The sequence below is a fragment of the Stenella coeruleoalba genome, assembly GCF_951394435.1.
Source record: "Stenella coeruleoalba genome assembly, chromosome: 10".
In the NCBI taxonomy this organism is placed as follows: domain Eukaryota; kingdom Metazoa; phylum Chordata; class Mammalia; order Artiodactyla; family Delphinidae; genus Stenella; species Stenella coeruleoalba.
Window position 1 is genome coordinate 62043260 of NC_137156.1, and position 14585 is coordinate 62057844.

The following is a 14585-nucleotide window of genomic DNA, read 5'->3' on the forward strand; positions in this document are numbered from 1 at the left end:
TCAACCGTAGACAGCCCTACAGGCACATGAAGCCAGTCCCCTGTGTTCTGAGCCTTCTTTTATCCAGGCAAATCAGCCCCTGCTCAATTCAGTCAATAGACAAGTTCCGGGGGGCCAATGCAATACCACCTTGTGCAAACTGCTTCTAACCAATGGCTCTTGACCTCAAGAGTATATATGCTAATTGGGAGGAGAATTAGACAGGTGTTTGTGTGATGACAATACAATGCAAAATAACAAGTGCATGAACCAGGACACAGCTCTGCTCTCAAAGTGTGAGTGGAGACAGGCTCACAGGAAGGCTTCACAAGAGAGAGGGGGGCATCTGAGATGAGCTGGGTAATGTGTGGGATTGTGACGGATGGAGGTGGTTCAGGAGGGTGTTTGAAGGGGAGGAGACAGTATAGGCAGCACCCTGGAGTGTAAGGAGTGTAAACAGTGGAAGGAAGCACGAGCTCCTCAATTGGCTGGGCTCAGAGTATAGACAGTGGAGCAGCAGCAGCTGAATCTAGAAATGGACAGTTTTGTGGAGAGCCTCGAATGCCAGAGCGAAGGGTGCTAACATATTTAGGTAATAAGGAGGCATTGACAGTGTTTGAGCAGGGGAGGAAATTAACTGGACAGAGTATTCAGGTGGAATGGAGGAGAAAGAGATCAGAATGCGGATCCTGGTGCGGAAGAAGCACTGAGTGAGGACGAAGGCAGGGGGCAATGCGGTGTGACTCAGATACCTGTGCCAAATGCCTGTCCATGGGGGAGGTGTCTAGGGAGGAACCTTAAGATTTTGGGCCAGGGTGACAATGTAAATGGCAGCACAAGTGACCAAATTAATGAGCCTAGGAGGGATAAGGTTTTTTTCATTTATTTTTGTTTTCATGAAGGAAGAAGAAAATCTAAAAATCAACTCGGTTTTGAACATTTTGAAGGTTTAAGATGCCAGGTCCAAGTGACAATGTTCAGCCAGGCCTGGAACTTGAGGACATGGCCTGGACAAGAGTCCTCAGCACAAGGGTGACATTTGAAACCCCGGGAGCAGACTAAATCGTGGAGGGGTGAGCATACCAGAGGACTCACCATGGGGGCCATGCTCTCAGAGAATAAAGGTGAGGAGACGGTTCAGAGAAGGGTGTGGGGAGGTAGGTGAAGGTAACACCACGACACACATCGTGGGCACAGAGCAGGCTTCACAAGAAAGTCATAGCCAACAAGATGAGATACATGATCCCACCTTTTCATCCCTTCCACCAAGAAGCATTCAAGAAGCCAGGGCAGAGCGTGGTGGTGTTCCAGGAAGGGATCCCTACCCTTTCACGGAGCAAGCGTGAGAGCTTGCCTTGTAAATGATCCAGACTCCGGAGCCAGCTGTTCAGGAGAGCTCTCTTGGAATGTCAGCTACTAGCACCCAGTGTCCTTAGAGAGGCTGCAATCCTGTACAGCTCCTCCTGCTCAAGGAGAGGGAGCCACTGGTCCCAGATGGTTGTTGCCTGACAACCCAGATGGAACCTCCAGGGTCATTCAGTGGGCAATCCTGTCCCTCACTGCCTAGGAGTCATCAAAGAGGCAGTGAGAAGACAAGTGCAATAAAAAAACATTTATTGAGCATTTATTCTGGACTTAGTAGCCACTTTCCAGTATTACCTTGTTTAATCTTCACAACAGCTCTAGTAGGGATAAACTATTTTGAATCTTCATTATTCTGATGAGAAAACTGAGGCATGTAGAGTGAATAAGAAGCTTGTTCAAGGCGACGTAACCAATAAGTGGCCCTGACAGAATTCAAACCCAAGCAGTCTGGCTCCAGTGCTTAAGCTATATCACCACTGTAGCACACAGAAACGGTGTGATTGAAGTTGAAGGGAAGGTACAGAGTTTTTCTCGTTATGACCGCGGATCTTTTACTATCCATTTCTTCTCCTCTGGAGACAATGCATGTCTTCAAAGTTCTTACATTGTGGAAACATCCTCTACGTGGGAGGTGCTATGCTTCCTCTCTAAATTTAACAGCCTCAATTCTATGTACTCTGTTCTCTAATACTTTGATGTAGTTTCAATCCTTTTATCATTTTCTCCCTTCTTCTCTAGGCAAGCTCTGGTTAATCTATATCCTCTAGCATCTGGCACCCAGGGGGCAAGAGAGGGACTATCCCCTCCCTTTGGACAATATACCCCTATTAACGTAGACTTCAAGTGTGCTAGTCAGACAGTGGTGGTATCAAGAGGTGACAGTGAGGGTGCTGATTTAGTCTTCCTTAATCTCCATCAGTCCCCCAACCCAAGCCACCCTGAACGAGCATACAGTCTAACTAAAAGCATTGTATCCTCTGTGCCATTACAGCTTCAAGTCTCCTTACCTCCATCCCATACTCTAAGCTCTTTCTACATTTTAATATCACTTTTGGAGCCAAAACACAATGATGGCTTATACTCTTTTTCTTTTCCCCCCAGCTCTATTGAGGTGTAATTGACAAATGAAAATTGTATATATTTAAGGTGTACAGCATGATGGTTTGAAATACGTATACACTGTGAAATGATTCCCACGGTCAAGTTAATTCTCACATCAATCACCTCACATAGTTACCCTTTTTTTCCTTTTGATATACTGAGAAAACTTAAGATCTACTCTCTTAGCAAATTTCTAGTATGCAATACAATATCATTAACTACAGTCACTCTAGTGTGTGTTAGACTCCACAGAACTTATTCATCTTATAACTGAAAGGTTGTACCCCTTGACCAACATTTCCCTAATTTTCCCTCCCCACCCACTACCCCCAGCTCCTGGTAACCACTGTTATACTCTCTGGTTCTATGAGTTTGACTTTTTTAGATTCCACATATAAGTGAGATCATGCAGCATTTATCTTTCTGTGTCTGGCTTATTTCACTTAGCATAATGTCCTCCAGGTTCATTCAAGTTATTGCAAATGGCAGGATTTCCTTCTTTTTCATGGCTAAATGATATTCTATTGTATGTATATACAGGACATTTTCTTTATTCATCCATTTATGGACATTTAGGTTGTTTCCTTGCTTTGGCAATTGTGAATAATGCTGCAGTGAACACTGGAGTGAAGACATCTCCTCGAGACTGTGATTTCATTTCCTTTGGATATATATTGAGTAGAGGGTTTGCTGGATCACATGGTTGTCTGTTTTGAATTTTTTGAGGAACCTCCATATAGTTTTCCATATTAGCTGTACCATTTTACCTTCCCACCAACAGTGTACAAATGTTCTCTTTGCTCCATACCCTCAGCAACACTTGTTATGTCTTGTCTTTTTTACAATAGTCATTCAAATAGGTGTGAGGTGATATCTCATTTTGGTTTTGATTTGCATTTCCCTGATGATTAGTGATGTTGAGCACCTTTTCAGGTACCTGTTGGTCATACATATGTCTGCTTTGGAAAAATGTCTACTCAGGTCCTTTGTCCATTTTTTAATTGGGTTGTTTGTGTTTTTGATATTAAGTTGTATGAGTTCTTTACGTATTTTGGATATTATCACCTTATCTGATACATGGTTTGCAAATATTTTCTTCCATTCCGTAGGTTGCCTTTTCCTTTAGAAAGAAGAAAATGTAAACTAAACTATAGTGACAGAAAGCAAATCAATGGTAATCTGGGGATAGGGGAAGGGTTGGTAAAAAGGGCAGATAAAGGGGCATGAAGAAACTTTGGGGGATGGTGGATTTGTTTACTATCTTGATCGTGGTGGTTTTCATTTGTAAAACCATCAAGTTTTACAAGTGAAAAATATATGTCTAGGGACTTCCCTGGTGGTCCAGTGGTTAAGACTCCACGCTTCCAATGCAGGGGGCACGGGTTCAATCCCTGGTTGGGGAACTAAGATCCTGCATGCCATGTGGTATGGCCAAATACATACATATATATATATATATATGCCAAAATTTATCAAATTGTACTCTTCAAATATGTGCAGTTTGTGGTATGTCAATTATACTTCAATAAGCCTGTTTAAAAAAAAAGCCCTTGAGTTTTTTGAATCTAAATGGAAGTCTCAATATGCCTCTGGAGCTCTTATTTTAGCACTAAATCTGAAGGGAGAGGCTGCTGGGGAGACACATCAAACAAAGGTGATATCTTGCCTGGATGTGTAGAGTGGCTGCCTCAATATTTGGAAAGAAACCTTGGGATAAGAATTGGGATAACTCCTTCATTACGGAAAGACAAAGCTCAAAAGATTTCAAGACATCATCTTGTATAGCTCCTCATTATACAGATAAGAAAACTGATGCCCAGAGATTGGTTGTGATTTATACCAGGTCCATGATTGATAGTAGGGCAGGTTTAAGGACAAAAAGATGAGTGGACATGGCCAGGGGTTGGGGGGCTGCTCCCTACGAGCAGGGACTAAGTCCTCTGTCCCTTCTCCCCACCCCCGCAGTAGTTACTCATTGCATAGTCGTGACTGCTTAAGGGCCGTCACGCATTTGAGTGGGTGGTCTTAGCTCCCGTTCCCCACCCCCGAGAATTAGTGAGAACCAGGTGGCCACTGAACACTCAGTATCCTGACCTGCAGTCTCTCCCAGGGCCTCACCCTTCTTCTGCCTCCCAGGGGAGGGCTCCATCCTGCAGCCTGGAAGATGGGCTTTTCTGCACCCCAGACGCTGCCCCAAGAGGCAGGAAATGCCAGGCACTTTCCTTCTCCCTACAGACCTTGTGAGCTCATTCTGGTAAAAGTTTAATGCCTAAAGTCAATTACACTTAAGAATGCTCTGCTGAGCCCCACAGCTCAGTGGCTCTTTTCTCAGAGCCACTGGGGCCTGTAGCTGCCTTCCTGCTCCCTTGATGAGATGCTGAGAAAACTTCCCTGCCCTTCCTCACAGTGCAGCGGGGGCCTGAGCTCTGCTTTGCCACCAACTTGCTGTGTGACCTTGAGCAATGCCCATGCCCTCTCTGGGCCTCACTTTGACACTAACAAAAAGGAAGCTGAGAGGGCATGCTCAACTTGCTCACCCTTGCAGCCCCTCATCTCTGGGTGAGAAGAGCAAGAACAAGAGGACACATCAAGATTGGAGGCCTGAAGGGGAATGGTCAGGAGCAGAAATGCCCAAAATACCCTGAATGGGCTCTGAAGTGCAGCCTGCAGCCCCAGCCAAGTCTTGAGGTGACTGTGGCCCCTATGAACAGCTTGGTGACAACCTCATGAGAGTCAGAAGCACCCAGCTAAGGCACCCCCAGATTCTCATCCTGGAGAAACTATGTGAAATCATAAATGTATATTAAGTTGCAAACTGTTGGGGTAATTTGTAACACAGCAATGGGTAACTAAAGCAACTGCATCCACAGTCTGTAAATAGTCCTTCATTCAAGTTTCCTGAACCACCTGAGGAGGATTCTGCTTTCTGACTAGTACAAGGGCTCAAGGCAGCAGCTACTCCACAACTGGCATGGAAAATATTCAATATCTGATGGCTTTTCTCCCCAAGAACAAAAAAATAACATGGGACTTCTATTTGCTCTAGGACTTGGCTGCTGTGGCTGTACTGATGTGCTCCATATGAATATCTTCTGACCCATTCATCAGATCTGGGCTTCTGGGGCAGAGCTGCTGTCCTTAGTGAGGGCCTTGGACAGGGAGAGCCTATGGATTGAGGAGGGAATAGGGCCAGGGGAGCGGAGGAGGGCGGTGGGCGGGAAGGGAGAGAAAGGAAGTGAAAGGCAGACAGATAGGGAGCTCAGAGGCAGAATAGAAGATTCAGGTCTGAGTTAGTCCACAAGAACCCAGGAAGACATCTTCCCGGTCTCCACCGGCTCATCATTATGGGATCAAGATGAGAGCCAGAGAGAGTCCAGTACAGGTAAGAGTCCCTGGACTGGCAATTCTGTGTGGTTAATTTAGCATTTCTAGGTGAGTTTTCTTCAAGGCGCTAAATCCTGACAGTGTTGGACTCTCAGCCTCACCGTGATGTCTGTCTCTGCAAGCCAGCATGGGCCCCTCAGAGAGCTCCGGCCTAGAGAAGACAGCGTCCCCTCCGTGGGCGGGGCACTTTCCTCCCTGCAGTCAGCCGGCAGCCTCATATTACTGCGCGGGGGTGGGGGTGGGCCCCCGGGTGCCGCCGCCCCCCCCCCGGGGCCCCCCCGCTTTGTACAGCTGAGCAGCGTCGGGGCGCCCTCTGTGAGTCATTTCCTGTTATTCTCCTCAGAGAAGTCCTGCCATTCTTTAAAGCAAGATTTAACATTTTTACAGGACTAACTTCTGGGGCCTTTTTGTCAAGAAAAGAAGCAGGGATACTTTCTTTTATATTTACAAAGCCATTAATTGGCTTCTTTATAAAATTAGACTCCATTATAAGCTCAATCAGAGTGGGAGCACAGCTTTATTTAGTCCAAAACATCAAACAGTCTTAAAGGATTCTTTTAAATAACGAAGTGCTCAGGGGCAAGAAGACTAGTGAGGTAGGCTCCGCCGCCTTCTCCAGCTGAAAGCCGGCAGCATTGACTCCGTGATGCATCTGCTGTTCACCTGTGCATCTCAGGTGTGCCCACCTCTGCCCTGGAGAGGGAGAAGGGCAGGAAGGAGGGGTGGTCCAGAGCCATCACCGGAGCGCTGCCTGCAGCTGCGCTTCTGGCTCCAGGGACCCATCCAGCTCCAGAGAAGTGCCTGATGAGGAACCCCCAAGTCTGATGCCGGCTCCAGACCTAGCCCAGGCACCCACAGTACCAGCCGCGTGGCTCGCCACCCTGTGTTCTGCCAGTCACTGAGCTTTCAAAGGGAGTTTATCTCCCCTCAGCCCAACCCAAGAAACTCCAGGAATCAGTGGTCTCCCATCATCTACATCACAGGCTGGGAACCTGGGACCAGTTGCCTAAATGACTTTGATTTCTCATTTCAGAGCACACAGAGCGTCTAGTGCAGGGTTTCTCAAACTTTAGCGTACAGATGCCTCACCTGGGGAGGTTGCCAAAATGCAGACTCTTCTTCAGTCACTCTGGGTTTGGGGGGACTGCTGAGTTTCTGCATTTCTTCCAGGGTAATGCGATGCTGTTGATCAAGACCATACTTTGTTGAGCGAGGATCTGGTGCAAACCCTTCCTGTAAACGGTTGGGAAGACCGAGGCCACAGGGGGAGAGTGACTTTCCCAAGATACTTCATCAGGCTGGAGGAAGGGTCTCAGGTGAGCACACCTGTCTCCTGTCACCTGGCCTCCCTTGTGATTCAATCCCACGGCTCTAGAGGGAAGTGCATCTGAAACTTTAATGTACCTGAATCACCTGCGGCCTGGTTAAAATAAAGATTCAGTAAGGCAGCAGGGGGACTGAGAATTTTCATTTCTAGCAAGCTCCCAGGTATGCCAGTGCTGCTGGTTCTTAGTGGTGAGGCCATGGACATCATACTTTATGAGGTGCTGTTACATGCATTAGCTCCTCTGAGGCTCACAGCAGCCATGGGACATGGTCAAGCCAAAGGTATTTATTCTCCCCCAACATAGGTGCTTTCCTACCTGAGGCCAGCCCAGAGACGGGCTGTGCTATTGAGGCTGCTGCTAGAAAGAGTTTAAGAGCAAGCAGGGCCAGGCTCACCTCAGGCTTCTGATGGTCAAGCCACTTACAGCTTAGTCTCTATGAAAGTGTTCCCCAGGGCTATCCTTAACTACTGGGACTGAAGTAGCCAAGGCAAAGTAAAGTTGTGGCAGAGGTGGTGAGGGGCTTACCCAATATCCACTCTCCTCTTTCGTTAGTAAAAGAAATCTGATTTTATTAGAGGTGTCAAAGTGCCTACCTTAAAAAAAATACGGTTTTAGGGCTTCTCTGGTGGCGCAGTGGTTGAGAGTCTGCCTGCCGATGCAGGGGACACGTGTTCGTGCCCCGGTCCGGGAGGATCCCACATGCCGCGAAGCGGCTGGGCCCGTGGGCCGTGGCCGCTGAACCTGTGCATCCGGAGCCCGTGCTTCACAGCGGGAGAGGCCACAGTGGTGAGAGGCCCGCGTACCACAAAAAAAAAAAAAAAAAAAAAAAAAAAAAAATACGGTTTTAAGTGCCCACCTTAAAAAAATACAGTTTTAATTCTACCTTGAACCTAGGAGTAGACTTGCTCTAAGTTCTGGCCAATGAGTTATTGGGACATTGCTGAATGAGGCTTCTAGATAAGCTCCTTAAAAGAGGGGGCTAAATCAGTTGATATATGCCTTTTTATCCTTTACCACCTCCTCCTCCTACCTGCCTGGAATACAGATGTAATGGCGGGGCTTCAATAGTCATATTGTGACCATGAGGCGAACTAAAGAATAGAAGCCACATCCTCAGGATGGCAGAGGAGAAAGATAGAAAGAGTGTGAGACCTGAGGGGATCATGGCTCTGCTGCACTAGCTCTGAACCACCTACTTCTGCACATCACATTACGTTAGAGAAAAAGAGATGCAGATTCTTTAAGCCAATCTTTAGCGAGTCTCTGTTTCAAGTGACTGTGGGGAATTTCTAACTGATACAATGGTTCTGTCATCAACTTTGAAGGGTGACACAACATTTCCTATGTATTCCATTCCCAGAATGAAATAATAGAATTTAAATTGAATTTAAAATGACCAGAAATAGATAAATTTGAACCAGAGAGGGTGCCGCTGGGTCTGTGAGTGCAGTCTTCTCCCAGCCCTGTGCCATCCTTATTGCAAGGACTCTGCTGCTGTCTTTGGGCCAAAAACATGGCAGACAATGGCAGCTGCATGGGTCTCACATCCATGCTACCCAATAGTAGCGGGGTGACCTTGGATGCAGTCCTCAGTCTCTCTGAGCTTTAATCATTTTAAAAATGAAGACAATAATGACCATACCTATTTCATGAGGCAGTTATGATCCTTAAGTGAGATATGGCTCAATTAGTATTAACATTGCTATGTGTTAAGTATTTATTGATGTATATTGTTAGATTTCGAAGGGATTTGATGGGGATACAAAGATGACAAAAGAGTAGTCCGCTTCCCCCAAGGAATCTCCAATCTCATTCCTTTAGTCTTCATTCCTTGACTCTTGTTGCCTGTCTTTGATTGTTAGGAAATCATTTGGATGCTGCCAGAGAAACAGCTCTGCATCCTGGGACCCAGCCCCACAAGCATCTGGATGGACATTCTCCTGAGAGTCCATTTCCCAGTGTCCCTAGGGACCCTGCAAGGTGAGTTCTGAATGGGTTTCTCTAGTGTTCTGGACAGTGCAGAGGTCTTTAAGAAACTGGTCACCTCAGTGTCTTGCCTGGCCTTTCCATTTTGTCTTAGAAAAGTTTGTCCCTAAGTCAGTTTCCTTGGCATTAGAATGAGAAAGATAAAACCACTAGTGACTCAGGGCTGCTGTGAGAACTCAAGGAGGCTTGTAGGTGAGAGATTGGGTGTGCTGCCCATCACCCAGGGACAGTCAGTGTCCGTCCTCCTTCTGGTGCGTCTGCCTGTGGGTCCTGGCCCCATGCAGCCCTCCTCTGCATCTCTCTGGCTGAGGGTCCACCTGCCAGGCCCCCCTGCAGCTGCCCAGAAGGTTGGTCATGGAGAAATGCAGTAGCCCTCATGGTGCTGGGCCTAGAGGAACAGGAAGAAGGGGGAGTCACATGAATAATTGCAGCAAACTGACACTTACCCAAGTAAATGGGTCACTCCCTGGCAAGGCAGTCAGGGCAGTGCTGCCTCTGATGTCTGACTGTCTGAGGCCCATCTGTGCCCACCCCAGCACTGCTCCCTAGAGAAATACCTGCATAAGGGAACCTTTCCTTCCCTCTTTTCCAAGAGCTGCCTCGTTCTGCTCCAATGCCTGGTTGGGGCTGTCCCGGCACCAGCCAGGTCAGGAAGAGCCCCCCAGGTACGGGAAGGACGGAGAACATGGTTTGGGGGCCAGGACCAGCTTCCTTCCCGTGCTCTCTCTCCACCCTGGTTGTTTAGCCATGGCCAGAAGGACACATACACACACTTGCTTTTCCCAACCAGGGAGGCTCCCAGGTGATGGCTGAAGGGTTTTGGGGGTGAGTTCAGGGGACGACCCAGAACTTGCTTAGAACATTTCATCAGAGGAACCCGGGAGCCACTCTTGGTCCTCCTGGCCATCCCAGCCCCTCGGATGTCACTCGGCAGCTCCCTTCTCACTCGCAGCTCCACTACCTTTGTCCTCATTTTGTTCTGGGAATTAAGTGCAATAACCATGTAAGCCTCTTGGCATGTAATAAGCAGTGTCGGCTGGATCACTGTTAGTGTTGGTGCTATTCTCCCTGCTTTCACCGTCTGTCATGGCCTCAGCCTTCCTCCTTGGGTCAGAACAGCTCACTGGAGAAGTCAGTGCTGACCATGTCCCTGCCCAGGGCATGAAAGCACTCCCCACTTTCCTAATGGCTCATGGATAAATCTCAGTCAAGCACTGTAGTTTTAATGCTGCTGAGGGAGCGGTCTCTGGATCTTCTCCCCCGACACTGCATCTGGTGGCCACCCATTCCCATTCTGAGCTTGACGGTGAGAGCTGGATGCTGTGGTCCACGCTTATCATTAGAGGGGGGAGGACGTGTGAAGCTGCCCACTGGCCGGGCACCAGAGCTCTGGGCTGGGCTTTTTACCCGATGTCCAGGGAGAACAGGCCTCCCAATGCTGACAGGGGTTACCTCGGTGTCTCAGAATGTGTGCACATATGTATGTGTGTGTACGTATGTTTCCCTAGGGCTTCCAGATCTACCACACATTTTCTGATGAAGTACATGGTAATTTTATGGTTAGTAGAACCAAGTAAATTATAAGATATAGTTGGAGCAGAGGAACCAGGCCCACATCAGATGAGAATGAAAAGAGCAGGGTCAGTGTGGGAGTCATGGGTGTGGGGGATCTGTTCCTGCCCTGGAACCTGCCTGCTGTGTGACCTTGGGCAAGTACCTTCCCCTCTCTGGGCCTCTGTTTCCTCACCTGTGAAACAAGGAAACTGATTAGGTGAGCTCTTGGTTCTCTCTAGCGTTGACATTCTATGATCCTCTCATTCTGGTGGAGACACTCTGGATCTCTTTTGGTCCCGTTACTTTTCAGACAGTTAGGAAATATGCTCCCTGGCTCTTTCTTGCCTTCCAGGGCTGGGTGACCCTGCATATTGTGCCTCAGGTTCCAGAGACCTAAATACTCCAAGGGAGCTGATAGGGATAGACCATTAAACTCTGCAGTACAAACTCTCAGCTTCCACCAAATCACCAGCTTTCACCTGTTCCTCCCAAGCCCCTACCCAAGGAGGAGGTACAGCAGCATCCCATCACAGGCCTGCTGGGCACAGATCACGGAAGACCTCCCCTCCCAGAGCAGAAGGCATGGAGTGGTGCAGGATCAATGGCCTGGGTCTAAGAATGAAGTGAACATTCCCTGGAACTAGGAAGGGGATTTTCTTGAATGATAGAGACCTCAGTACTTTGTGCACTCTCTTCAGTTTGGCTGGGGAGAAATTTTGAGCTAGGGGTAATGAGGGTGTTCAGGGGTCAGGGCAGAACCAGAGCAAAATACACTTGTGATGTTCAAGGGAAGTTGCGTTCCAGGCCCTAGGTGTCCCAGCCCTGGCAAAAGATGTCTTACCAAGCAGGGCACCAAGCAGTCAGTTGCCACCTTCAAGAGACCATGCAGGTTTAAACAATGAGCATGACCATGGTGACTGGTGCAGGTGCAAGGCCAGGGCACCTTCCCAGATGCTCCAGACCTTGTAAGGAAGGCCTGGAGAGATCACTCGCTCCTGGGAGGAGGTAGAGAGAGGAAGCACCCCAGGGATGACTGAGATGAAGTTCTCATTCCTCAGAGGGATGGACATATGTCATTTAATGTCAGAAAAATAAAGTCATATAGCATTACTTGAGTTATAGTGTAGTAACACCCCTGCTTGCTACATGCTGATCCTCAAATGGTCTGAAACAGGAGGCAGAACTGACATCAGTCATCTCCCTGCAGAAGATCCTTTGCCAGTCTTGGTCCATCTCAATGAACATCCTCCACCATCCTCGGCCAGGTATCCAGGCCCCAGTTCCCTTCCACAGGAGTGGCACCCACTGTGGACTGGTTTGTGTCCCCCGAAATTCATAGTTTGAAACCCTAACTCCCAATGTAGCTGTATTTGGAGATAGAAGATAATTAAGAAGATAACCAAAGTTACAGGAGGTCATAAGGATGAGGCCCTAACCTGAGAGTGCTGGACTTCTTATAAGAAGAAGAAGAAACACCAGAGATCACAAGTGCACAGAAGAAAGGCCGGGTGAGAACACTGTGGGAAGGTGGCTGTCGACAGCCAGCAGGCGAGCTCTCACCAGAAACGCAACCCTGCCAGGCTTGATCTGCAGCTTCCCAACCTCCAGAACTGTGAGAAAATAAACTTCTGTTGTTTAAGCCACCCAGCCTGTGGTATTTTGTCATGACAGCCCACGCTAATACAGTATCCAAAGTCTAATGCTTGACACGCTGCATCAGAATCATCCAGAGTGAAATGCACTTGTGAAAAATGCAGTTTCTTGGAATCAACTGCAAACCTAAAAAAAAAAGAAGAAGAAGAAGAAGAAATCCCTAGAAATAGGGCTCTGGACTATACATTTTAGGATCACCCCTGGCAATTTTGACAGGGGCTGCTGGACAGGATACTCCTGTGAATGACATTTGGCTGCCCCTCTGCTGGTCCATTGCTGGGTCTCCATCCATCCTCGCTCTCTACCCTCCCCATCCAGAGGAGCCCAGATACAGCCCTGCCCCTTCCAGGAAAGCTCCAGCCTGTCCAGCCTGCCGTGACCCCGACTCCAGTGAAATCCTTCAATGAATTTTCTGCTCTGAGTGCCAGGAAGCATACCCTAGGGAGATCTGAGATGGTTTGTCATGTTCCAGTCATTTCTGACCAGTGAGAGGGGTTGTGGGCCAGGGTACACCTTTCCCCTTTGCATTAACAGCTGTTTCTGAACAGACACAGTTCCCACCCATCTGCCAGCTGCCCTTCTTCAGCTCAGCTCCAGTTCTGCTGTTTTATTGGCCACAGTTGCAGACAGGTTGTTCTAGAATTACATGTGACAAGTGCATGAACCTTCACAGCCGAAACTGTGAGTTTGTTGAGGGAGAGGTCGTCTGAGTGCCTCCCCTGGAACGCCAGCGCCATGCACAACTCCTGATACAGAGAGACTCGGTCCCAGCTGGTTCACCACCCCAGCCTTGCTGACCAGCACCTGTCTTCATCTTTCTCCCAGTGGTTGGGTCACAGGTCAGAAGGGCACCATCTGTGGCCTGGGAGAGTAGATATCTCACTGCCCCTCACAGGAAACTGTCCCCGACCCAATTCTAATCTTATTCTGACTATTGAAGTAATTTCTTCTCACCGTAGAAAACCTGGAAAGCACAGGAAATTAACTGCATTGTTAAAAGTACATTTTCAGAAACCTCCTCTACCAATGCAACTTCATTTGTTCAATCATTCATTCAGCAAATACTTGAGCTAACAGTTCTTTCCCCAAATAAGCATTAGAGAGGGAGAAAATGAAGGTCACAGAGCAATTCTCTTTCTGCACGGAATCACTAACGTCATTTTTGATTTAAGATATGTAGTTTATTTCAATTAAATATATATTATACTGAAATGCTCCTTGGACTCGTATTTCATCTTGGGTTGAAATATCCATTAACATCCATTCTGTATTTCCTTTGTCCATTTAGATTAAGTTATATTCAGAGCTCCCGATTCTCCAGGGCCTGGCATAGCTCTTAGAGCACACCCTGCTTCTTCCAGCCCAGCTCTGAGTTTTTCCTCCAGCCGAGGACTAAGAGGTTTGAGATCCCAAATGTTTTCTCTTCTTATAAGAATTTCTTCGGCCAACTTCTACTGAATCCATATCAGGCAATGCATTCTCCTCTGAACAGTGTTTTGTAAAGTGAAATGCCATTGTCTCAGGCTGGTGCTTTCTGATTTCACTGCCATCGCTGATTTAGGCATCTTTTCTTCTACCTATTTTTTTTCTCTTACTTTGAAATTATGAAAGTAGTTATCAATTATGACTCTAAAACAATTGTCATTTTAATGAATGTGCATCTATTTCAGAGATAATGTGAGCAACAGTGCACTTCTCCTGCCAGCACCGCCCCCATCCAATCCTATTGTAGCAAGGAACTCAGGGTACAAAATAAAATCACACCTCCTTTAGTATTCAAATTCATGTAACTCCAAGCTCTGTTCTGTTCTCTTTGAGGGGGTCTTTCTTCCCCAGTGCCACTGGTTCATGCAAACTTCAAGAATCTCAATGGTGAGTTCACTGTACTTAGTTCATCCAGCCAACTTGGAACCCCAGGGGAAAAGTCATGGTATCAATCCATTTCCTCCCAGATGACTCCTAGACCCTATGCAAATTGTCCCTCTTTCATCCCAGGCACCTTCCTATATCAGGAGTTTTGGTGGGACGTGGTTCGATGAACCTCAGGCCTGCAGAACCCCAAACCTCCCAAACAAATATCCTGTTATACCTTCCCATAGAGCAATGGGCACTCCAGGTCCTGAAGGGCGTCCTTAGTGCCTATGCCTTATCCCCTTGGGTCTCAGCTAAGCTCCAGGATTTAATCTTGGCTTTAGCACTTTTTAGCTGTGTAAACTCTGGGACTACCTCTCTGAT

The 14585-nt window shown here is 47.5% G+C and overlaps 2 protein-coding genes across 2 annotated transcripts in view; both read left to right on the forward strand.

Annotated features, from left to right (window-relative positions):
• SCN11A (sodium voltage-gated channel alpha subunit 11) overlaps window positions 1–5542 on the forward strand; it is an 86034-nt gene extending 80492 nt beyond the window's left edge. Inside the window, exons 29-30 of the mRNA XM_079933140.1 lie at window positions 882–1103; window positions 5492–5542. The gene's annotated coding sequence lies outside the window, so the exon portion shown is untranslated. The remainder of the gene's footprint in view (window positions 1–881; window positions 1104–5491) is intronic.
• A 201-nt stretch (window positions 5543–5743) lies between these two features.
• The window catches only part of SCN10A (sodium voltage-gated channel alpha subunit 10), a 105460-nt gene continuing 96618 nt past the window's right edge, over window positions 5744–14585 (forward strand). Inside the window, exons 1-3 of the mRNA XM_079933130.1 lie at window positions 5744–5827; window positions 7000–7145; window positions 9020–9137. The gene's annotated coding sequence lies outside the window, so the exon portion shown is untranslated. The remainder of the gene's footprint in view (window positions 5828–6999; window positions 7146–9019; window positions 9138–14585) is intronic.